A 26,266-nucleotide genomic window follows, 5' to 3' on the forward strand; every position below is an offset into this window, starting at 1 on the left:
AGGCTGGGAGTCCAACCAGGTGGGGTGGCCCAGGCAAAGCCTTGGAAGGGAGAACATGAGGATCACAGCAGCTCACTCCATAGCCTAATGTCAAGTCACTTCTCTGCTGGGCCTCCACTTTCCACTGGAAGTGTGGGGATCAGTGGTCACTCCTGCTTCCAAGAGAGGATCATGATGGAGTGTACGGTGCACCAGCAGCCACGTGGGGCTGCAAGACCAGACCTACCTCCACTCCTCCCCAGCTGTGGACCTCAGATAATCTATTCATATTTAACAGACGCGAACGTAGGGTTTACATGTGCCAGGCACTTTACAAATGCCAGCTCATTTTTTCCTCATTACAATGATATTCTCATCTCTATTTTACAGGTGAGGATATGATAGCTCAGAGAAGTTAACTCACCCAACGTCACAGAGCTACTATGTGACAGAGGTGGGCAGCTGGAATTTGAATTGTGTACTTTACAGTAAGGATTCTGTTCCTCAGTTTCATACACACACATGTACACACATGTTTATCTGTATTGATTTATGCATACATGAGAGATAATATTCCACATTCATGGTTCTGTGAAGAAAAACAAATTCTATACATAGCATACTACTTATATATTAAAAAAGCATACTCCTATAACAGGGGTCCCCGACCCCTGGGCCATGGACCGATGCTGGTCCGTGGCCTGTTAGGAACCGGGCTGCACAGCAGGAGGTGAGCAGTGGGTGAGCAAGCCAAGCTGCATCTGTATTTATCGCCGCTCCCCATCGCTCACATTACGGCCTGAGCTCCGCCTCCTGTCAGATCAGCGGCGGCATTAGTCTCATAGGAGCGCGAACCCTACTGTGAACTGCGCATGTGAAGGATCTATGCTGAGCACTCCTTATGAGAATCTAATGCCTGATGATCTGAGGTGGAGCTGAGGCGGTGATACTAGCGCTGGGGAGCAGCTGCAAATACAGATTAACATTAGCGGAGAGGTTTGACTGCACAGAGACCATAATAAATCAATTGCTTGCAGACATATCAAAACCCTATCAGTGAGTGGCAAGTGACAATTAAGCTGCATCTGGTGGCAGGCTTTATAGTGGCAAGTGAGTTGATTTACTTCAGTTGTACAGCTGCATCTGGTGGCAGGCTTTAAGTCAGAATCCGACACTTATTTCAGTCTGTGCGTGGCCCGCCCATTATTTTATTTACCACTTCCATCCTCGCCCCTTTCCCGCACTGTGCACTTGTCTCAGTCACGGTTTTGGTAAGCCCACAAACTAACCCTAGCCAAAATGAGTAAAAAACAAACGTCGCTGGAGAGCTTCTTTGAAAAGGGGGAAAGACTCAATGATGAGACAGCAGAAAACTCTAAGACTGCCAACAAAAAGAAAGTTGCATTTAAAAGAAAATACCAAGAGTCCTACTTAAATTACAGGTTCATTGCAACAGGTGATTCACATTCTCCAAGCCCACTTGTGTAATATGTGGTGACCGGCTATCCAGCGAAGCCATGAAACCTTCAAAACTGCTTTGCCACATGGAGACCAAGCACCCTGCATTAAAAGACAAGCCTTTGGAGTTTTTCAAAAGAAAAAAAACGTGAACACTAAGAACAGAAGCAATTATTGAAGGCCACCACTTCATCAAATGTGTCTGCACTAAGAGCATCATTCTTAGTGGCTAACTGCATTGCTAAAGCTAAGAAGCCCTTTACCATTGGTGAAGAGTTGATCCTGCCTGCTGCTAAGGACATTCGTTGTGAACTTTTTGGAGAGGCTGCAGTTCAAAAGGTGGCACGTGTTCCTCTTTCGGCTAGCATCATAAGTAGACGAATTGATGAAATAGCAGAGTATATTGCGGCACAATTGTTAGAGAGGATTAATGAGTCACTGTGGTACGCAATCCAGGTTGACAAGTCTCCCAATGTTGACAACAAGGCAACAATGCTTGTTTCTGTGCGATATATTTTTCAGGAGGATGTGCATGAGGATATGTTATGTGCACTTTTGTTGCCAGCCAACACCACAGCTGCAGAACTATTCAAGTCTTTGAATGATTACATATCAGTAAAACTGAATGGGTCATTTTGTGTCGGTATATGCACGGGCGGAGCAGCTGCCATGACTGGACGGCCTTCTGGTTTCACTACTCGGGTCAAAGAGGTCGTTTCTGAATGTGAGTCTACGCACTCTGTCATCCATAGAGAAACGCTGGGTAGCGGAAAAATGTCACCTGAGCTTAACAACGCTTTGCAGGATGTCATTAAAATTATCAACCACATTAAGTTACACGCCCTTAACTCACGTCTGTTCGCGCAGCTCTGCAAGGAGATGGACGCAGAGCACACACGTCTTCTCTTATACACAGAAGTGAGATGGCTTTCTAAAGGTAGATCACTGGCCAGAGTTTCTGAGTTACGAGAGCCGCTCCAGAGATTTCTTTTAGAAAAACAGTCACCACTGGAAGCACATCTCAGTGCCACAGAATGGGTCGCAAAACTTGCTTACTTATGTGACATATTCAACCTGCTCAATGAACTCAATCTGTCACTTCAGGGGAGAACGACAACTGTGTTCAAGTCGGCAGATAAAGTGGCTGCATTCAAAGCCAAACTGGAATTATGGGGGTGACAAGTGAACATTGGGATTTTTGACATGTTTCAAACATTAGCAGAGATTTTGAAAGAGACTGAGCCAGGGCCGTCTTTCTCCCAGCTGGTGCGTGATCACCTATCTCAGCTTTCAAAAGAGTTTGAGCATTACTTCCCAACCACAAAAGACCCCCGAACTGGGAAGGAATGGATCCGTGACCCATTTGTGAATAAGGCAGGTGAATCGACTTTGTCCATGCTAGAAGAGGATCAACTGGCTGAGATCGCAAATTACAGTGGCCTTAAAAGTATGTTTGAGACAACTTCAAATCTCCATACGTTCTGGATGAAAGTCAAGGTGGAATATCCTGAGATTGCCACAAAAAGCACTGAAAAGGCTGCTTCCATTTCCAACATCCTGTCTTTGTGAAGCAGAGTTTTCTGCAGTGACAGCAACCAAAACGAGATTACGGAGTAGACCGGACATAAGCAACATACTTCGGGTGTTACTGTCTCCCATCACCCCTAGACGGGACCATCTAATTGCAGGAAAACAAGCTCAGGACTCCCACTGATTCTGCATTACAGTGAATTGTATAATTATTTCATTATACATTACAGTGTAATAATAATAGAAATAAAGTGCACAATAAATGTAATGTGCTTGAATCATCCTGAAACCACCCCTCTACCCCGGTCCATGGAAAAACTGTCTTCCATAAAACCGTCCCTGGTGCCAAAACGGTTGGGGACTGCTGTCCTGTAAGGTAAAACTGTATATTTCTGTAGTGAACATTTGTGAGTGTAAATACTTAGAAGAATCTAGAAGAAGAGACAATGGATAACTGGTTTTCTCTGGGAAGGGAACAAGGAGCGTCAAGAGTTAGTTTCCTATGTAATGTTAAAATTATTATATTAAGAATACATTTATGATTTCTATGTAATTCAAAAATGCATAGAATTTATATTTAATATTAAACACGAATTTACAAAACCAATGGCAAAATAAGTTGGCAGAGAGAGCAGGGTTTGGAGCAAACTTATAAGAGCTTTATATTTATATATTTTATTTTTACTCTACTTTTAATTTTTATATTTGGGAAAACAGATAAAACGCACCTTCTAAATAAAGCAACACTATTATCAAGTTGTAAGTGATGAACAAGGGGTTCCATAGATGGACTTAGATTGTTTCCCTTTGATCATGTCATGATCTTTTGGGGTGGGGAAGGTGGAGTATGTTGGCGCTGTGCCAGCAATGAGAAGGGAAGCAGACTGCAAGGGCTTGGAAATAAGAATCCCTGGGCGCCCTTCTTACCCCATCTTACCAATTGCCGTGATCCCTAAAATATCTTTGGTTTTCGGAGTGGAATTTTGTGCCTGCTGTGTTAGCAGACTCATTCTCTGCGCAAAAACCCAACGGTCCAGCCCTCCCCAAACCATGCTCACCTCTTTTGAAGAATGCATGCAGGGCAGGACACCTGGCCCTTCTTATGGTCCCCTTGAACCTGTTTAGAGGATGATAGTGCGTCATTCAAACCTTGTCCAAAGATCAGCTTCCTTCGAGAAGGGGATTGACGGATCTCTATCAACTGCTTCATTAGCAGGGTCTGAAACTTAGAGTGAGAAATTGCTTATGTGTCCGAGTCCGTTTTGTTGATTCTAATCTCTTTTCTCCAACCAATACTGCTCAACATCACCAAATCACCTCTAATAACAGTTCAATGGGTACTTTTAGTCCTGATGCTAATTGGAGGGTCAACTTGGTGTATTGGTGTTTTAAGAACCCAAGTTCTGGAGTTAGACTGGGTATGAATCACAACCCTTCCAACAGCTACTTCTGTGACCTGGCTACTTTCTCTTTAAGCCTGTGTTATTATTTGTAAAATGGGAACCACAGTAGTTTAAGCCTCATAGAGCTGCAGTGAGGATGATGGGCTGAAATAATATAGGTAAAGCATGTCACACAGTAACTGGCACAAATCAAAAACTCAACAAATATTACCTACTATTATGACGCCTGAAGAGCATTAGCACTTTTGTCTAATGGCTCTTTCTTTCTTAAAATGACATTGTTTTTCTGCTTAAAATGTAATAGATATTCATTATAGAGAAACTGGAAAACAAAACCAAAAATTTCAGGACAAAGGATAAAATGGAAGTCATATGAATCCTACTACCTGGATTTTTGCAGGCTTTTTTCTATGAATGTACGTGAATGCATGTATTTATACAACCAAATTAGGATCATAATGTGCATATGATTTTACACTCTGCTATATTGAATTATTAATGAAAAAATGGCATGGGGAGCCCTGGGACAAAATATAGGTTCTACAACATTATTTTAGTGACTGCATAGTCCACATTCATAAATATATACTTACTGATACTGAAGATAAATGGGAGAGACATGGCCCTGTCTTCAAGGAGCTTATCATTGACCATGAAGGCATAGCCTCCCATTCTACAGCTATAACATGTAGGCAGTCTCATAGTACTGGAAATTTAGATTTCCAATATTTCTCTATTACGCATAATAAGTGAAGAACATGTTAATATCTATTTGTTCACTATCATGGGAATTTCCATCTTTTAAATTTCAGTCTTAGACATGGAATTACCATGTTGAAGATTATGCAACTTTTAAAAGATTTTGATTTAAAAATATCTTTGAATCAAACACTCAAAGTGTTTGAGGGTGTCTGTTTCCTCATATCCTCACCAACACAGGGGTAATTACCTTTTTAATCACTGCTAATCTGATAGGAAAACACAATCTTGATGAATTTCTTTGATTACAAAAATTTATGCAGTTAAAGAAATACTTTTTGGCCCTTAACAATATTGGAAACATAAGGTATGTAGCAACATAAAATTTCAAAAACTACAATAAAGTTTAGGTGAGAAGTTTGTTTTCTCCCTCTTGAGGCCCCCCTCTCTAGGGTTACTCACTGCAGGGTTAGTATGTGCCTCATATTGCTCCATGAAAACAAGGACTTTACTTCCCCAGCATATAGAACAATGCCTGGCACATAGCAGGCACTCAATAGATACTTATTAAATGAATGCGCAGTTTCATGAATATCATCATAATAATTTTCTATGGATATATAAACACCTACATACATATTTTTTATACTATTAATAGAAATGGGAACTTACCAAACCCACTCTTCTTATATGTCTTTGACACTGTTTCATATAAGATTATTTAGAATCATTTTTTAAAAAATGCTGCATAACACTAATTTAGTTAATGTGCTCCCTATTGATAAAACATTTTGCTGTTTTCTACTTCTAGCTCTTACTTATGGACCCTTTGCATTTCTTCTCTGGGAACTGTTTGTTCATATTTAGTCATTTTTCTATAAACTTTTTCTGTAAGCTTTTAGGAGCTTTCTGTGTATTCAGGATAATAAAGCTTTGTTTATAACATATGCTGTAAATAGTTTTCTAATTTTTCCATGGCCTTTTAATGCTGTTTATGGCATTTTCTTACATAAACATAAATTTTTATGAAGTTAAATTTCTCCATATTTTTATAAGCATATATTTTTTTGCATTTGGTGTTAGAAGACTTACGAAGTCCTTTTCTACCTCTACATGAATATTCATTAACTTTTTCTCATATACTTTGATGTCTACATATGATACATTTGATATTTAATTTATATGGATTTAATTAACTATATGCTGTGGAGTAAGAGTCTAACTTCTACTAACAGTGTTTATTATCCTATTTCCATTTATTGAATAGTCTTTATTCCCACTGATCTGAATACTTTCAATTATCCATGAATTATTTATGCACTAACTTCTTGACCTAACTTCTGTAGCTTATATTGTTTCCCTGATCATGTTATTCTTTGTCTTATACCAATAACTTTACATTATTTTAGCTTTATGTTTTGAGATCTGATAGTACATTTATCCTCATTACATTTTCTTGAATATTCTCACATGCTTTTCTCTTCAGATATGCTTTAGAATATTATTGAATATGAATATGTTGTTGAAGATGCACAATTGAGATTACGATTGAAATTGCACTGTTGTAAGTTGATTAGGGAGAATTGACATTTTTATAATCTTGAAACTTCCTCCCTGAATTTGTTCAGTTACTCTGTGCCTTTTGACAAGGTTTTGTAATTTAAAAAAAAAAATCTAGATCTTACATATTCAGTATTAAATTTATTCTTGGGTATTTTATTCTTGTCGTTATTATTAATGAAATCTATTTTCCCATTAAGTGTTCTAAAAAGTTATCTATAGTAATATAGAAAATATTGATTTTTATATATTTATTTTAAAATGAATCACCTTAATTCTTTTATTAGTTTTTACAGCTTCTGGTAGATATTTCCTATTAGAAAATATTATCTGCAAACATTGATAATTTTCTCATTTTACATTAAATACCTGATTTTTCTTATATCAGTGCATTGCATTGTCTTAAATTTCAGAATGTTATATGATAGAGGTAATGGCTGACAGCCTCCATCTGATTTTAATGCGGATGCCCTCAAGTTTCACTGCTATGTTTCCAGCTGGTTGGAGATCAGTGTTCTTCATCATGTGAAGGAAATTCTCTAATTCTAGTTTCCAGTGTTTTTCTTGAAGAAGATAATGAATTTTATCAGATGTCTTTCTGGCATCCACTAAGATGAGACAGTCTCTCTTGACCTATTAATCGCATTCCAAGAATCAACTTTATTTGGTCATGGTTTACAGCTGTGTTTAATTTGCTACTATTTAATTTAGGAATTTCTGATTAATCATTAGAAAGATTAGGCCATAATTGGTACAACTTTTTTGATGTTTTATTATTCTAGCTCTGAAATATTAATTGAGAAACTGGTTTTTCTGTGTTATTCAATAGCTTAAATAGTACATCATTTTCTCCCTTCATTTACAGCCACTCCAGGCACACCAAGCTCATTGGCTGTGCCAGTTCTGCTACAGCTTTTGCTGCTGCTGCCACTGCTTCATGATGAACTCCTACTCATTTCTTAAAACCCAACTCAACCATCAGCGCTCCCACCATTCCCATGGTATCAGCTTGTGCCTTTCTTCCAGCACTAATCCTACTATAATTTATTCATCTATTAACAGCTTCTCCCTACTAGAATCTGAACTTCTTGAAGTGGGAATAGTCATGTACACATCTTAAAAATATTTCTGAATCTCCAGTGCTTATCACAGGACCTGGTACACAGCATGTGCTTAACAACTCTTTGTTACATGAATAAATCCATGATACATTTTTGCTTTACAGTTTGCCAGTGAAAAAATTTCAGAGATATGTGTATGCTTCTTTGCCTTTCTTTGACAATAAAATAGAGATAATAATCACTTATTGCCATTCTGCACACTTGGTAGAGTTACTGGGATAATAGATGTGAAAGGATAAAGTAAAAGAATTAAACACAAAAATACACAATAGCTATCACTCTTTCTTTAGTATTAATAATAGGTAACATGTATTGAGCACTTACTATGTTCCAGGTATGAAATTTTCAAATTTACGCCTCATAGCAGCCTTATGAGGAAGATATTATTGTCTCAGTTTTACATGTGAGTGAATTGAGTGTTAGTGAGCTTAAGTGACTTGTCTGAGGTCAAACAACTAGAAAGTCGTGGAGCTAGAACCTACAGAGACTTCCTGATAAAATCGGGTGCATCCAGGGTGGTATGGCCGTAGACCATCAAGACTTTTCTGAATTCTGAGACAACATCTGGAAGCTACTTCTATACTAACTTGCCCGTAAAGACAGTGTGCTCCACTTTTGGAAGAAAAGAGACAAATGATGAGCAAAGGGTGAAGATCTGGTCAAATACTTGACTTCCCAGGTTCTGCCTAAGGTTAGTGCACAATAGGAAGAAAGAAAACTATCGAGTAGCAACCTGCTCGACTTTTGCATCACTTGTTTCTTTTCTGATGAAAGCGGACTAACCATCGACTAAGGTTTCCTTTACTTTTAGTTTATGATAGGATGTTGCTTCATTCTAAAAGAATAAACACGGACTGTGTGATCATTGACCACCTTTCTTTTACCTCCTAAGAAAGTCTGAAAGGGTACAAGACAGGTAAGAAGAAAGAACTTCCCTTTAACAAGTAAGTCCTAGATACTTGAGCTCATGGCCCTGAGCTATGGGTAACTGACTTCTATAATCTGAAATGAGACAGATTTCAGGGTGCCTTCCCAGGAGGCATGGTAGGGTTGCTAAAAGTACAGTAGGAAGAAGGACAGCTTAGCATTTCATCGTTGACAAGGTGCCAGCCCTGATCGCTGCTTATTCCCTCTCCCCGCATCCTTGCTCGTTCCCCACTCCAGGCTGTGACCCCAGCGTGAGTGACAGAAATGGCAAGAGGTTGTTCCGAAGATTAAAGACCCAAGTCACCAGAAGCTGCTGCTTCGCAAGAATATTTAGACATTTTCCACTTGGCAGTCATTAATATTCTTCAGCAAACGATGAACAGAAAAACCTGTTCAAAAAGGTTCCCTCTTCAGATCTCTGTATCTTGGATGATAAAATGAAGGCCAGGGTTTCGTTTTGAAATTAAATATTTATTGGATCGGGTTAGAGTTATCACTGTTTTTGAGACTAAAACTGGATTTTTCTTCTGTTTTTTCAAAAACCTAGTCATTTTCCTGAAGAATCCATTTCTGTACTAAATCAGTTGGGGAATGCCGGGTATGATTTTTCTAATAGACACTACTTGCAATGGAATACAGAAACACTCAAAGTATTTTACAGAGGGTGCATGAGCAATTTGACATCACAGAAACCCTGCAGACAGAAGCAACCATGGAAGAGAGGAAAGAGACTTGAAGGTCAGACCCTGGGAACTACGACAGCCTCTGGGTAAGCTCATCAGATCTGTTCATTGATAGCTGTTTTATAACATCTCTGAGTGTCAGTTTCCTAAGCTATAAAATGGGGAGCATATTTCTTTTCTTCTCAGGGCTTGTGTGAAACTTTGGAAATGATAGCTAGAAAATGAGTGACACATACAGATATAGAGCAGCACAAGAGTGGCAGCTATTATCCCTATTTTAACATAAATACTGAGAATCCGTCACTAAATGGCTTGAAAGCCATTTACGTCTGTTTACTTTTTTTTTTTTTTTTTTTAATCTTTCAGGCATTGTTGCTAACAATTTCCTTGAATTTAAACATCTCTTAAAAGGTTTCAAAGCTTTGAAGGTTGATTTCAATGAAACCTGTTTTTATTCTAGGCGTTTTTCCTACTGTCATTCTGAGTAAAACAAAAACCATTTACTGTCAAAACAACAAGGGTTTGCTCTGAAGCACAAAATGAAAGCAGGTATGTCTGCCTGATTTATTTTGGCATCCGCCTAGCAGTTAAATAGGACACCTATTAATTTGTCACTTCTTTAAGATTCAGTTAGGTTGGAAAAGTAAATCACCAGTGCTTGGTTTCAGCTAAACTTGAACTACTTGGGCAAAAAGGTATATTTTTTTATCTCTCAGACACATACCATTTCAAAAGTGTCAGTTAAAGAAGAAACTACAAAGTGGGCAACATACTTAAGATACTAAGATTTAATGTTTTTAAATTTTTACTTAACCTGGAGGAAGTTAGAAATTGAACTTATTTATCAAAGATCAACTAGAGGTCTGCGAAGAGGCACAGGAGGTCAGGCTTTTCAACAAGACCATGTAGAACTATTTTAAAGGGTGAATATCCAGCTTTTAAAAAAATTAAAATCAACTATGAGTAAAGAGACTTGAAATTTAAATTTCAACTCTACCATCTGCTAGCTGAAGAAGTTATTCGATCTCTCCAAGTCTCAGTTTCTTTATATATAAATTGGGGATAACGTCTACTGTTTAGAAGATTAAATGAGGCAATGGCCATACAGCATGGAGCGTCTATCGGGCACATATTAGCTGCTCAACAAGTATGAGGCGCTATATTATTCAGAAAGGCTTCTGTAACATTTTCTAACAATTCCGTCCAAGAGTGAGCATTTCTTACTGTATGAAAGTTGTTTCTTCTATTTGGCCCAGACTTATTTTGCTGGAATCCATTCTCTCATTTTCTCAAAGTTGTTGGTAACATCTGTTTAATACTTTCTGTTTAAGGAGGCCAGATCGAGGGCATGTGTTTATACAACCGTTAACATAACCGTTCCTAAACAGAGGTGCTTTTTGGCATCTCAATGACCTAATCATAATCTGTATTCTGGCTGATTACTGGATCAACCAACTGATTGAATAACAAGAAGAAATAAAAATGACACACACACATACATACACACATAAATACACACACGTGCTTTTCTTTTTCTGTTCTTCAATATATATAAAAGTCAAGGTCCAGCTTCAGACTTCTTTTCCTTTTATGTTTTTTTGTGTGGAGTGTGTGGGGAATGTGAAGGAAGATCAATGCTTCCTTCTCTGAGTCCCTTAAAGCAGATGCTCTTGAAATGAACTATGGGGCAACTCTGAGAGTCTAGGTTAAGTTCGGTCTTCCAACCAACTGTTTAGCAGGTTTTCTGTTTAGTTTTTATTTTATTTTTTTTTTAGTAGAAGACACAAATCCATAGGGTGAATCCTGGGGTCTTTCCCAACTTTGAAAGTCCCACGCTAAATGTGGTCCAAACACTGCATCTATACATGGTGTGCTTTTTCTGACATCCTCCTCATTCCACACTGTGGCTGATCTTCCAAGCAGAGCCAGTACCTGAATTGAACTGAAGACAAACTGATCTAACTCCTCAATGAAGCTCGCTTTTTCTGGCCCAGTGCCAGGAAAACAGAGGCCTTCACCTGGTCTGATGGCAGCTTTGAGAGAAGAAATTTCCTCTTCCAATCCCTCACCTGAATATCTGGTAGAAGCTTGTGGAATAAAACGAGGCTAAACTGTTGTTCTCAAACATGTTTATTTGTAACAGTTTTACATGGAGTGTTACAGAAATTAATGGAAAATTTCTAAAAATTTTGCTGTTCTGTTGAATGCATTGTACATAAAGTTAAAAATAATGTGTCCATATATGTTAACAAACTGTCATCTGAGGTAAAGTTAAAGTAGGTCTAGAAATGTACTGCAACAGTCATTTTCTCTTTCTCATCTTTATTAAAAAAATATGTGTCAGAACGCAGAAATTGAAATGAACCAAACCCACAGAGTAAACATTTTTTTTTTAAAGAAGGTGCCCGGTACATTACATGATGGGGTTTTCAGTAGACACTGGGATGAGTACGAATTATCAAAAAAGTCTTGCGGCATGTAAAGATCAGAGAGCTATGGGGAATGGGGACAGAATGACAGGTGGTGTTTCCCTGGTTTCAAAATTTAAAGTGACAAATTTCGTGCTAGTGAAGAATGAGGAATTAACAGTTGTACATGTGGATTTTCTACCAATCTAACTGGAACTGTGCAGACTCCCCCATGGCCTTTTGGTATCGGCACCTCAGCTCTTATTTGGAAATTTCACTGTATTCCTGGGATAGGATACGGTGGTTCTGAGTTCCCCAAACAGTGCTTATTAAACAGCAGAATTCTGCCAGTGATAACATGGATGGCAGTTTAAAATCTTGACTTTATTCTGCTCACTTTAATGAATCACAGGGGCCATCTTCTTTAAGTTCAGAGCCAGTTACATTTTCAACCACATTCAGTGAATGATGACAAGTCCACTGGGCTGTCACTTTCTTCTATGAAATGAGCTCCATACGGTGTACCTGAAATAGCAACATCAGCCAGAGTTCACTTTGAATGTGTCAGAAGCAACCCACAGAATCAGTGGAAGGGTGTGATACTGCAAGACAAACTCAAGACAGCCATATTGAGGGAGAAGATAGCACCACTGGTTTAGAATCAGAATCATGGACAACAGAGCAATTTAAGTCATTTCCCCATGGGAACTGCCTATCTCATCAAATCCTCAGAAAACACAGTTGAACTGGTCTCAGGACAGCTCTCATGGTTATCACACCTTTCCCATTTTCCCCTTCATGTGGAAGGATCAACTCATCAAAGGTATGCACATTCCTGAAGAAATCATGTCGACCAACATGTGACAGCTACAGAGGAAGGTAAATGGCCCTTTTCACCTTTCGGGTTCTTTAGACTTTGCACATTAGGGTGACACTTACATCTATTCTGTAATGGACATTTTTCCAGTTAACTGGAAAACATTCAGATTCCAGTGACCTGATAGTGTAAAACTTGGGCTTCAAACAGTACCAATCACCTTGACTTATCAATTTTTTTCTTGGTCACCAAGTATACCTTCTTCCAAACCATTTTAGTTTCTATTGATATGAAGAATCAAAGTACACACAGGTCAATTGAAGTCATTCATATCAAGGTAAATCCTACTTTTCAAATTTTAAAACCAAGTTAAGAATAATCACCCCCACCCCCAATCCAATTCATCACATGATTTTTTAAAGTTTTCTTCTTAGTGTTAAACCACTAAATTCAACATACTGTAACTGCATAGGAACATCAGGAAAACACATTTGACCTGTAGAACAATTCTCTGTAGGGCAAAAAATATATAGATTCTTTATGAAAATCATGTGCTAAACATACGAACCGAACACTGCACTTTTTGTCTCATAAATGTAAAAAAAGGAAGCTTAAACTCTTCTGTTTCACATACAAACAGTCCAGTGATGTCTACGGGGGTCGCTGGGAGTGGAGAAGTGGGAGGGAGTTTCAGAATCTGAAGGACAGGCCTTCAGAGCGTGAACTGTCTCTTTCTTGTTTTATGCAGAGGGCCGGTACTCTCGAGGAAAGGCTTAGATTAGCTGATGGAGTCACGTGCTCCCTTCCTGATCACTAGATGCTGATTGGCCGACAGCACCTGCCAGCTGCCCCTGAACTCCAGCTTCCTACCATACACTCCAGAGTAACATCTGGAAAGTGAGCCCCATCCATCAAGTTTGTCACATCTTGCACTCAATCTGCTACCTTCTCTACAGTGTAATGGCATTATTAAAAAGCATTTTCATTAACATTTATATTTACAAAAAAAAAACTGGCAATTTTTTTTCATTAGAACTCCTTAAAGCCATTTCCCTTAAATATTTAAAGAGTTTAATGGTAAGGTTTTTTTTTTTTTTTCAAGTTATAAAATAAAAATCCCATTTGAATTTTCTGATGTAGAAAAAGAGATAGAGATGAACCATTGTGACCACGGAATCAGTTTGTTACTCTGAAAATTCATGTCACTATTGTTCTATTAGAAAGTCGGTTTTTAAGATCTCAAACCACATTACCAGGATTGTACCATAATTATTTGGCAAATGACTTTTCTTTGAAAATGGCACATGGAGAAGACACTGTCTGCATAGCGTCACAGCAGCAAGATATCGGAAAAATAAAAAATCTCATTTTATTGGACTTAGAGTTTAGAGCTTCTGAGGAAATCAGATGCATTTTTCATCTTTCTCATCAATGGGATACGATGTCCTTTCCTACTCACAGAGTGAAGGTTAAACCGAAAGCTGTCTTTCTTCACCAGGATGCAGAAGAGCTAAAGGGTTGTTTTGGCAACATTCTTGATCAAAAAGAATCATCGACCACTCATCTGTCTTGTGATTTCAAGTTAATTCATTTCATATGAGGTTTTTTTTTTTTTCCCCAGTTAGATTTCTTCACCAATACCTAAAAATAGTCAAAAGCAATACAAAAATTTGTACACCCATTAATTTTCAAACATGACAAAGAAAGGAAAGGGGAAAAAATGGCAGACCAGGCCTTGTGGAGTCATGTAAATACATCATCCTATTTGGAAAGGCATATGGATGATGATATTGTGGTGACAGAGACCTCTTACTTTTGCCTAAATGACGTCAGTGCCAACCCTGATGTAACTCTCTGAGGCCTGTCACTCCAAATTTGATGTCTTTACAGTGGCCAACCGGTAGAGAAATAAAAAGAGAACTATGGTTTCACATACTGGGTCATCTTAAACCCACGTGTTAAGAGAGCTTAGACTCTTTGTCAAGTAAGCATTTGCTTGATTTGTGATTTAACGTTGGGTATGATTTTTTATGCTTTTGTGTGTTTGTTTTTGTGCTGCCATAGATATCTGCCAGTGGTTGCCAAAAACTCTTAGTTCCCTCTTCCAAACGAGTTCCATTGGGCAATCATGAATTTCTTCGTGGGATGAGGTGAGGTGAAAGAATACAACAGAGCCTGTCGCGATGCTGATTTCCATGCCAGTCTTGAAGCACCCGCCACAAGCCCGCATTGATGCTATTTCTTAGATTTGTTGATCTGCGCATAAAGAGGCTCCAGCTCCTACGGACAGAGGGACAAAGTGAGATCTGCTCTTTTCCGGATACGATTTTCTGAGACAGCATGGGAAGGAGGGTTTGGGATTAGAACAGAAAGGTGACAGTTTATGATGAATGACCTCAGGTTATTTTTGGATTATTCAATCATGGTGCATATCATTTTGGTCTCTTTTTTATCCTTAAGAAGAACAACTCACCCAGTTTTGCCCCTGGTTTTCAAGCTGAGCCTGACTGCCTGTTAGGGACATCGCAGGGTCTAGTAGACAGAGCCGGACCAGCTGTGTGATATGGACAAGATACTTACACTTTCTGAGCTTCAGTTTCCCCAACCACGAAATGGGAATAATACTGTTTATCCTACACGGTTCTTGAGAGAATTAGAGAGAATATATATAAAGCCTCTAGCACAGTGCTCAGAAGGAACAGGTCTTCAGAACACAGTAACAATGATCATGAGTTAAGTGAACATTTTTCCAACACGGTTTTATGAACATCCACTTGAGGCTGCTGAAATTCCATCTCAAACCGCTCTTTGGTTTCTACAAGCAGTGATGACCGGGTGCACTTTAGAATAAGAGAAATGGCAATCGTGCCGTTAGCTCTTAGTTAAAAGCTTCTCGAACTTGTTTCGATCCACTCAGCTGTGTGAGGTTTGGCGGGTCACTCGCCTGCACCCATGGAGGCATGGAGTGTATGTCTGCACTAAGACATACACAAGGGTTTTCACCAACATATGACACAGCAAACCTCCAATCCAAATGTGTAGATGGGAAATGGCGTTTGGCCTTGTTGAAATCACTTCAGACTTTAGTTCATGTTGAAATGGCCCGGGGTGCACTGGCCAAGCAGATCAGGTCAATATTCTGGTCTTAGGCAGGCATAGGCCCTTCTATTAAAGTTGGCCTTCATGCTGTCACTCTTGGATATTTGTACCAGAACTAAGTGGACACTGTGACATCTTAATTCTGTCATATTTTATATATTAGCCTGCCTCTTGCCATGTGAGTAAAGATCCCTTTTAACTGCTTATTCTCTTGAAGCAACAGATTGAACTGGCATTCTATAGCCTCTCCTGTGTGTCTGGCACCATGCTAGATATTTTCAAGTACACTGTCTTTTGAAAACATCACAACAGCCTTGTAAGTCAGGTGATTTATCTCTTTTGCAAATGAGAAACCAAGCACAGAGAAGTTAAGTAGTTTGTCTATGGTCACACAGCTAGTAAGTTTGGGACATGGGACCTAAAAGTAAGGTCCAGTGCTTTTTCTCATCTATTATAACAGCTGCCATTAAAACAAAACAAAAACAAAAAACCTTCAATCTACGGTGTTGTAGAGTGTTTTGGAGTTTATAAAGCACCCTTACGTCTTATTTTATCTGCCTAACAGTCCTGGGAGTGGCTTATATTCTTTCCATCTTCACTTTGCAGATAAAAACTGAAAATCAAAGAGGTTGTGTGATCTCAAAGTCATTGTGCTGCCTGTCATGGATTTAATATATTGTACTACTTGCTTTTATTGTAAAGTGGGGATGGGTTAGAAGATAATTTTGTCCAGACCCATCATTTTACAGATGAGGAATGTGAAGCCCAATGAAGAGAGCTTTTGTTTCCCCAGAGTCACAAGGTTACTTAGTAACCATGCCGTGAATAGAATCCAGGACTCCTGAGATCAGGTAGGTCCAGGATGTCTTCTTCTAGAATTCATCATCTCTGTATTCTTTCAGGAAGAAGGAGCTTCCTACCCTTTGAGGCACCCAGTTCTGTAAAAGAACAGATTGCCAATTTGTCCCTCGATGCTTTCCACCCATGGGACTTCATACCGGCCTTGGAAACATAAAGAATAAGTGTAATACTTCTTCCAAATATCTGATGACAGAAAGTAGGAAAGCCCATTCTTCCATGCCCTACTTCTGAGTTACCACTTTCCCATTCCATCTGCCATTTTACACGTGGACCCAGCACTGTAGGTGCACAATGAAGGTCTACTGAGTGAATGAATGTCTAGGATACACTTTCTGCTTTTTTCACTGTTCTGATCCCTTTGTCCTAAACACACTCTCCCTTGGCTTTATTCTCCCGTAATTGAATCAAAAATCAAAATCTATAGCAAGATGATTTATTAAGCACCTCATCTATCCTCTGCCAACGTCTTGAAATGTTTCAAATACCTGTGGTAAGGCTAAACATGGAACTTTACTGTGTGTTTGTGTTCTGGGGGTGAGGTGGGTGGAGCAAAGCTAGAGTGGTAAAGTAGTGAAGTACCACTACTGGGAAACAACATTTCCTTTTGCCTATGCTGGGCTACAAGGATGCATCTTCATCTTTCCTGGGTAGACTTTCTCAGCTCACTCTGCTTTTTGGATGCCCTAAGAAGTCTGGCTGCCTTGATCTCACCCTACATTTGCTTTATTCCAATTTTGGAAACTAATTTATTCAACTGAGAATGACACCTAAAAACAGAAGAAGACAGCAGGCTCAGAGAGGGTAATTAATGCCACACTGCATTAACTTTCTGCAGCTGAGATAAATATTCACACATCTCCTGCTTGCCGGAATTTAGCTTCAAATACCCATCACAACAGTGGTAACGACTGCAGTCAACTCTCAATTATCCCCACTAATGAAGGGGAGCAGTGGTGTGTAAAACCCCAAGCAGCAGATAATCCCAAAGTCTGACACTCTGATGCATTATACGTTTTGGCAATAGCTTTACCTTCCTTGTTACAGAATCTTAGACTGTCAGAGTTGGAGGGGAGCTAAGAAATCATTTGATCCAGAAATTTCTGACCTGACTTCTGGCAAGGTCACCATGGGGTCTTTAAGCTATTTTCGACATTCCAAAAAGCCTAAATGGAATCACACATTAACATAACACGCTGTTGATATTTTTTGTTTTCTTTGGTCAGATCTGACCACATCTCGGCCCTGCTTCAAATCCTTCAAAGGCTCCTCATTACCCACAGGGTAAGGTCAAAGCTCCTTCACTGGGCACATAAGACCCATTAGTCTCGTAGTCCATTAGAGCTAATAAATGTCCCTTCCAGACCATGAACCAAAAGTTACCCTTCCTGGGACTTCCCTGGTGGCGCAGTGGTTAAGAATCTGCCTGCCAATGCAGGGGACACGGGTTCGAGCCGTGGTCCGGGAAGATCCCACATGCCGTGGAGCAGCTGAGTCCGTGTGCCACAACTACTGAGCCTGTGCTCTAGATCCCGCGAGCCACAACTGCTGAAGTCTGCGCTATAGAGCCCGTGCTCCACAACAAGAGAAGCCACCGCAATGAGAAGCCCAAGCACTGCAACACAGAGCAGCCCCCGCTCGCCGCAACTAGAGAAAGCCCGCGCGCAGCAGCGAAGACCCAACACAGCCAAAAATAAAAATAAATAAATAAACTTATTTAAAAAAAAAGTCACCCTTCCGGTCACGTACATCATGCTTAAAAAAAATTCTTATGCTTCTGTCAGAATGATCTTTCTGAAATGGATTTCGTCATGCCAGTTTCCTGCTTAGAACAACCGTCCCAGCTCCTTAAGCCCCCAAGGATAATGCAGACTCCTCGGGATGGTCCACAGGGCCCTTCCAACACGGCTCCCCCTTCCCATCCGGCCTCATCTACTTCCTCTCTCTCCTAGCCTGCACCTTCTTCCCTGTACTAATGGTCCCCCCAATATGATGGGATTTCCCATCCCTGAGACTCTGCTTAGACAATTCCTTCCACCTCCAGGACCTCTCCTCATCCTACCCCTGGGGGTTCATACTTTCAGAACCAGCCCAAATAGAAGGGCTTCCTGGACTATGCAGGTGACGTGGACCACTCTGCCCTGGGACTCCAGCAGTGCCCTGTGGAGTCTACACTGCCACCATGTTATCTCCTAGTGCCTCTACACAGTGAGCTCCGCTGCACCTTTCACGTCAGTATCCCAGATTCTGAGCACAAGCTTGGAACCTGGCAGGCGCACCCACTAACAACATGGAGCTTGAGGATGTGAAGGAGTGAATGAAAAGTGTTTCTCTTACCGGGAGCTGGCGAACACTTATGAACTTTAAGCTCATTTGTGAATCTGACATATTAAAAATCTTCATTTCTAGAGGACAGCGAAGTAGATTAGAAACTGTGCAGTAAAAATGAAAACAAATCAACTCTCCACCCTTTGACTTAAGTTGAATACCCTGTTTTCTGGGAGGTGCAATGAAAGAGTGCAAGCACACAGATGGGAAATCGGGCAGATCCAGGCTGGTATTCCTACAGCCAACTACTGCCTGCAGCCATAGACCACCGCGAACACACTTGCCCTTGAACAAGTTGGGTTTATTACTCATTAGAATGAGGGGAACCACGGGCAAGTCTGGAAGAGGTGATTAGAAAGGGCTTCTTATAGGTTTAGGCTTATATTAGATGTTTAGGGGGAGGGTCAAGAAAGTAAGGCTTCTCTCTGGGTTGGATGCTTTCAGGAAGCTGGAGTATGATTATCTTAATAATTCTTATCTGGAAGGCAGGTAGCATGGAGCAAGGCTAAAGCCAGGAGAGAAGAATATTTGGTCATTTTTGGAATTTGGACAATGTTCCTGTCAGCCATGGCTACCGAGGGGTCTGGATGTGTCTTGACCCATCGCGGTCACGGAATGCTTTGTGCGATGCTGGTGTTCTGTGAAATTGTTTACGTTCAACAGAACACCAAGGGCCCAGCTCTTGCTGTCAGGCTGCTGTTCCCTTTCTCACTGTCAGCTACTTAGTAACCTTAAAACTCCGTGCAGGTTACTTAACCCTTCTGGGTGCCGGTTTTCTCATCTGTAACATGAGTCTAGAAATCCTCATTGAGGATTGAAGGAGAAAATACACATTGACTGTCTGGCACAGAGCCTGGCATGGAGGAGGTACTCCAAAAACGGTTAGGTTTCTTATGTCTGGGCATGTGGCTCTATCCTTCCTTTATAGAAGATGGTTTTAGGCCTAAAACTCACCTGTAGGTGGCTTTCCAAAGTCCATCTCCTTCATAGACACTACTTCATAGCGTAACTGGGCTGTTAGGAAACCTAATAATGGCACAGGATCCGCCTTGGGAAACTGTGTAGAAAGAATGTGGGGTTAATCTAAAGGATCTGGTTGGAGGGCCCTGTGGATGGCAGAGACTTCCACGTGTTTGCAGATGACTTTAAGTATGAAGTATGAGCTCACGTACAGAAGTCAAGTGGAATCACAGATTTAGAGTAATGATAGCATATATTTACAGAAATCTTTACAGCCTCTAAAGGGGATTCCTCGATCACATACATGGTCTCATTTGGGCATCGCAGAGTCTGTACCTATCTCCATTTACAGGGAAGAAGCAGGGCTCCCCAGAGTTTGGTGACTGGCCCAAGGTCACTAAGCCAGCATAGGGCAGAGCTGGGATATAACCAGCTTTGTTATTTTTTTTAGCTTTTGTACTGCAGTAAATAAAGTATTTAGAGCAAAGCATTTGACATTTTAATCATTTTTAAGCATACAATTCAGGGACATTCATTACACTCATCATGTTGTGCAACCAACACCATTATTTCTAAATCTCTTTCTTCACCCCAAATAGACTCTGTACCCATTAAGCAGTGACTTGCTAGTCCCCCTGACCCCCAACCCCTGGTAACTAACCTCTAATCTACTTTCCATCTCTATGAATTTACCTATTCTTATTTTTAAATCAACTTCATTGAGGTATGATTTGCATACAATGAAATGTTCCCATTTTAAGTGTACAGTTTGATGAGTTGTGAGAAATATATCTACCCATCTGGCCCTCCCCAGAGCAATCAAGCTATAGAGCATTTCCTCACCCTAAAAACTTCCTCGGGGTCCTGCTCAGTCAACCCTTCACTCCAGTGCGGCAACCACTGATCTGTTTTCGACCACTGTAGATTAGATGTGTTCTCCTGAGCGTTTCATGTAAACACACCCAGCTCTTTCCTAAGCCCATTGTCCTCTCCACTGCCACATGACCCCTTTTGTAAAATGTCAAAGCAAGAAGGGCCATCGATCTGACGGTTCCTTTCCTACAGGAAGAAATGGAGGCCCCCAGATGTGAGGGTTTTGTTTTTTTTTTCGCCAAAGTCTGCAGGAATCAGTGGAGAGCCAGGAGGGGCAGCCCAGGGTCTGGACTCCCCTTTCTGTGCTTATTCCCTCACTTTCCCTACCTATCTCCACCTGTCTGGCTTGAAGTATAAAGGCATATAGTTTCCAATCCCACATTATAAGGAGCCCCTTTGGAAAGCCACCTAAATTGGGCTTATGACTTTGCATCCCTTTAATTTTTATTGTGTTTGTTTCTGGAAAGCTTGGCCACATGGAGCAAAGGTATGTCCAAAACAAATGATGAGTGGGGAGAAGACGTGGCATGCTGAGAAAGGTGGTCTTGGACGTGAGGTCACGCGCCATGCAATCTAGCTGCTGAGCAAGCCCATCTCTGCCCCTCTTGGGAGCCTGGGGTAAGAGCCACGCCGAGCCAAGCTGGGGGTCAGACTGCAGCTAGGAGGTGAGCCAAAGCTTGAGGTCCTCAGCATTGCCCTGCCTAGGCAGCAACTTCAGCCTCAGGGTCTTTAAGCCCGAACACTTGGGCCTAGCTCAGCAGGGTCTAACATTTCCTGGCCTGATAAAATGAAAAAGGTGATGGTAACCAGGGAGTGGAAATAAGGCTGAAAGAAGTCAAAGTTCCACCTGAATCCATGAAAAACGCATGGGGTTTAGAGCCACAAAGACCCCAGCAACTTCCTAACTACCTGTATGAACTGAGGAAGGCATTTCACCTGGGCCTCAGTTTCTTCATCTGTACGATGGGGTTTGTAACATCAACATCATGGGACTGTAACACGTAATAAGTGACCTCATATGACGTAAGGAATTTTAACAAGGGGCAGGAGTCTTCCTTTCCTTTTTATTCAGAGGAAAGGGAAACAATAAAGCTTTCTGACCACTTTCAGCCTGAAAATCTGGCCTTCAGAGTAGGAAAGTCTTCAAAATACAGGATGGATTTAATGACGATGCCTTAGAGACTGAAGTTGCTGCTGAACGCACTCGCTTCCAGGGGTCTTGGGTGCTGAAACCCACTTGGTGAACACAGCGGTGCACACTCTGAGTTCCCAGGGGGTCTGCACATGTCCTGATCAATTCTGCACGTCCCCAATAATAATAATAATGATGGGTACAAGTTATCTGCTTTGCAGATTTACGTCACCTTTCTTGACCTTGTCACGTAGCAGAGGAGGGCACTGAGGTTGATGGCAGCCGTTCTCGGCCATAAGCAGGATGGCCTGTCCTGAGTAGGTTCCTGGTGGTCAGGAGTGGGCCCTGGATCTCACACAGATAGTCACCAGGACCCCTAATGAAGTCAACATATTTCAGGGACTTCTGGCCTTTCCTTCATTAGCTGGGAATAAGGACAGCCTGGGAGAAGGGTGCTGTTGGAAGACCTAGTTTGAGGACTGGGTCTTCCATGCTCTAGCTGGGTGACTGTGGGCAAGTTAGAGGGTCCTAGAATGTAAGCGCTAGAAGGGCCCGTGGGAATTGCTTTACCGAAGAGAAGACCAGAGGTCAGAAATGAAGCCGTCTGCCTCAGGTCACAAGCAATCCAGTCAGCGAGGCTGCTAAAACCCAGGTGTCCCGGCCTTGGTTGAGTGCTCTTAAGTTATTTAATCTGGGTCTAGATTCAAATCCTAGCCCTATTACATGTGAATCGTGTGATTTCCACATGTCATGAACCTCTCTACCTTACCTGTCATATCTGTGAAACAGGAATGATAAAAGTACTTCAGAGCGTTCCCCTGAGGATTGACTTAGGTGATGTCTATAAAAGTGCTATAAACATCCTAGTAATTTTTACATTTATTTTATTAGTACTAGTAAATGCAAGGCTACTTGCATTAGCTTCTGCAGGGTGATTCTAGAAACAATCAATGAGCGTGATCTAACTCAGAGGTCATCATACGACAGCCCATTGGCCCATTTCAGTGGCTGCCAGTTCTTTTGTAAATAAAGTATTATTGGCACTCATCACACCCAGTCCTTTATGCACTGTCTTTTGCTGCTTTCCTGCTGCAACAGTAGAGTAGATTAGTTGTGACAAAGGCCAGATGGCCCACAAAAACGTAAAGAGTCCCAGAGAGTGTGCTGGCCTCGGGTCTAAATGATCAGTAGCGTCTAGCTGTGCTCACTACTCTAGGGGCTGAACACCATGTTGAAATCTCCATTTCTAGTCTTTTGTTCTCCAGAGTCTCATAGCCAGCAGTCTACCGGCATCTCTGCTTGGAAGTTCAAGGGCACCTCGGGTACAACTGGTCCCAAAGAAAACTGGCCTTTTTTCTGCTCAAGCCTGCAGCTCTGCATTCCTTAGCACAGTGCCTGGCACCACCTAGATCCCCCAGTCAGGCAGGAACCTGGGGGTCATCCTAGCACATGCCCTCTTCTTCCTCACCTCCCACTTCCCTGCAGCCTTAAGCTCTTCCTGATTCCATCTTTTCACATCCCTGGGCATCATGCCCATCTCTCCAACCTGGCCAACACTGCTCTCAACCAGGCCTTCCCATCTCCCGCCTGGACTAGCTTGGCTCGGACTTGCCTCGGCGTGCTATGCCCGTGAAAAGGAGAGATTACTTTTCCATTTTTGTGGTTCTCTGCTTTGAGGCTCTTTGTTATGTGATTCTATTTAAAAGCAGAATAGCAACAATAATGCCAAATGCGTGTATTCTACTTTCAAAGCTTATAAAGCACTTTCATACTCACGGTATCTTCTGATTCTGGGAGAGCCTGAGGAGGGATCTCTTGCTATGACTCATCTTCATCCATATATGGTGACCGGGGATTCCAGGGGCTAGCTAAAGTCCTGCCTAAGGTCACCTGCTTTGGAACCATAATTCAGACCCAAGTCGCCTGACTCTGGGCGTTTCTTTTCTTTCTTTCCCTTTTTTTTTTGTTTTTTTAAATCTCTTACCAAAAGCATCTGAAGTGCTGCTTTCTTCGCCCTTGAACACTATAAATCCATCAGGTAACATTTTACATGTCTTGGGTTCCCACTACGAAGACTGGTCTTAAAAAATGACAGTGACTTATTATTTATGGCAATATCTACTGTTACTAAGGGAGACAGACCAAACAATTCCCCACTGTTACAGACGCTACTTTGACTTGACAGCTGGGAAAGTCTGATAGGCAGTTTATTTACTTAGCCATTTAACCAAATAAATGTTTTCATTTTTCTTTCATCTCCTCAAAAGCTAACATTTCGCCCTTAAAATTGCTCCAGCAACGTATCAGTGGAGTATAAATTACCTGCCATTCCCACGCCAGCCATTATAATATTATTGGGGTTCTTTTTTTTGCCCCTGTTGACCCAGTCTTTCAAAGACACGTGATTCTCCCAGATGGGAGGGTAGGGGAAAAACATGAAATAACTGAAGATATTCCCCTTTATTGCTAAAACAGAAATGCTGTTTTGATATTGGCCCCGAAGCTTCCTCCTGAGAGGATTGAGGCCACCCGTTTCCTCTTACTAGGGTGCAATATGGTTTTAACTTATCAACAGATGTCACCCCTACCTACTCAGAATTGTGCGGGCATTTCTAATAAAAAGCAGCTGGAGATAATGGGTGCAAGGTTGATAAGAAGGCTGAGACTCTTGCTCTCCAACTGTATGGAGGCAGCGGGGAAAATACAGCCATGGACGTAACTCTCCCTGCATGGTATCCTTTTTCCAAATGCCTGGAAAGGCCCTAAGAAATTGCAGTCAGTAAATTTCCAGTTGGGTGGATGGGTGAATGGGATGGAGACAGAAAGATCAAACGTGGCTTATACTGCTATTGAAGGAGGGGCCCAAAAGGCTCATTTGGACTTCCCTTATGGGTGTCTTAAGGGATGTGTCGGCAAGGCTGGCATCAGCCTCTTGGCATGCAATTCTTGATAGGCAATTGTGTAATTGCCAGACTAAGCTTTCAAAGGGAGAAAACTGTTTCATGGAAGATTACAGCCCAGCCCTCCTTTGGAGCTGGGAACTACTTATTATGATTTACATGTGAATCTAAGATAAGGCTGCTCATTTTTTGGGAAGTGAGAGGTGGCCTATGAGGCCCTAACAGGGGTCCTTCTGATTATGGGACGGGGCGAGCCAGAAAACTAAGAAGTAGGGTTTTTTCTTTTTCCTTTTTCCCAAAGCTATTTTGAGGCATATTGAAAATTAATTACCTGCAAATAGAAAGTAAAAAGCAAAACCTCCCAGCCAGTGGCCTGGGTCCTTATGGTAGAATTTATTCAACACGAGGACATAAGGGCTAAACGTATAAAATCCAAGGGAGTGGCGAACCACATTTACTGAGCACATAGGATAATGATGGGGGGGGTGGTGGTGATGGTGTTGGTGGTGGCGATGGCAACTAACAGCTCTTGGGTGCTTTCTCTGTGCCAGATGCTGTGCTAAGAGCTCCACACACATCACCTCCTATGATTATTGTCCAAACGATAAGCTTATGAGGAGAACACTATTTTTACCCTCATTTTTCAAAATAAGATCGAGAATTATTATGACATCTCATGAGGGTCACATAGCTTATAAGCGCTAGCGCCAGATTCTGAACCCACTCTTGCCCCAGAACCAGATTTTTTTAAGCCGAGTACCGAGTACCTGTCTCCATATGCTATCTTAGTTAATGTAATGTATACATAAGGCCCTTTCAGCAGATAAGCAAACCAAGATTCAACAGCAAGTATGGTTCTTGCCCAAGATTTCCTGCTCTTAAGTAGCTGAGCTAGAATTTGAACTCAAGTTCCAAATTCTGAGCTCTTCCCACTAGACCATGCCACGTCCATTCACAACTCAACCCTGGCCTGGGGTTCTAGACAGAGCATCAAACACGGAACAGGCTGAAGCCTCACAAAACAGCCTGTACGACTGTCTCAAGCAGAACAGGCTCGTAAAGATGAGGGTGTGAAACACGGATCTGCAAATGCTGCACGTCAGCTTTATTCTCTAGAAGAACTCAATTTTAGGACGATGTTGGCTGTTATGCTGATGAATGGCTCTTGTCACCTCTGGTTCATTCATCAAATTTTTCAAGGCAAGGGTGAGCATGTGAAATAAAACATATGTAAGGGGTAGAAAAACCTCTGGGGGAATCTTCCCAAGGTGTCCACCCATCATCTCCAACTTTTGTCTTTCCTGGAACATTGACTTTGCCTGTATCACAAGTTCCCCAAATAGCTTTGCAAGACTGGATTTTTAGATGGGCATCTGCATGGCATGATGTGTTCTCATGTGCTATCGTACTGAGGTGAAACATGGCAAAAAGTACGGTATGTGAGATTTAATCATAAAATCTATTAGCAAAATGCACTTTCAAAACACTGTATGAGCTTTCAAGAACCATCAAAATAACTTACACGTGAACT

At 41.2% G+C, this 26,266-nt stretch overlaps 1 protein-coding gene across 1 annotated transcript in view; it reads right to left on the minus strand.

Annotated features, from left to right (window-relative positions):
* Window positions 1-14,267: 14,267 nt before the first annotated feature.
* DAB1 (DAB adaptor protein 1) overlaps window positions 14,268-26,266 on the minus strand; it is a 426,067-nt gene continuing 414,068 nt past the window's right edge. Inside the window, exon 15 of the mRNA XM_068537987.1 lies at window positions 14,268-14,865. The gene's annotated coding sequence lies outside the window, so the exon portion shown is untranslated. The remainder of the gene's footprint in view (window positions 14,866-26,266) is intronic.

Source organism: Eschrichtius robustus, chromosome 3 (assembly GCF_028021215.1).
Source record: "Eschrichtius robustus isolate mEscRob2 chromosome 3, mEscRob2.pri, whole genome shotgun sequence".
Lineage (NCBI taxonomy): Eukaryota > Metazoa > Chordata > Mammalia > Artiodactyla > Eschrichtiidae > Eschrichtius > Eschrichtius robustus.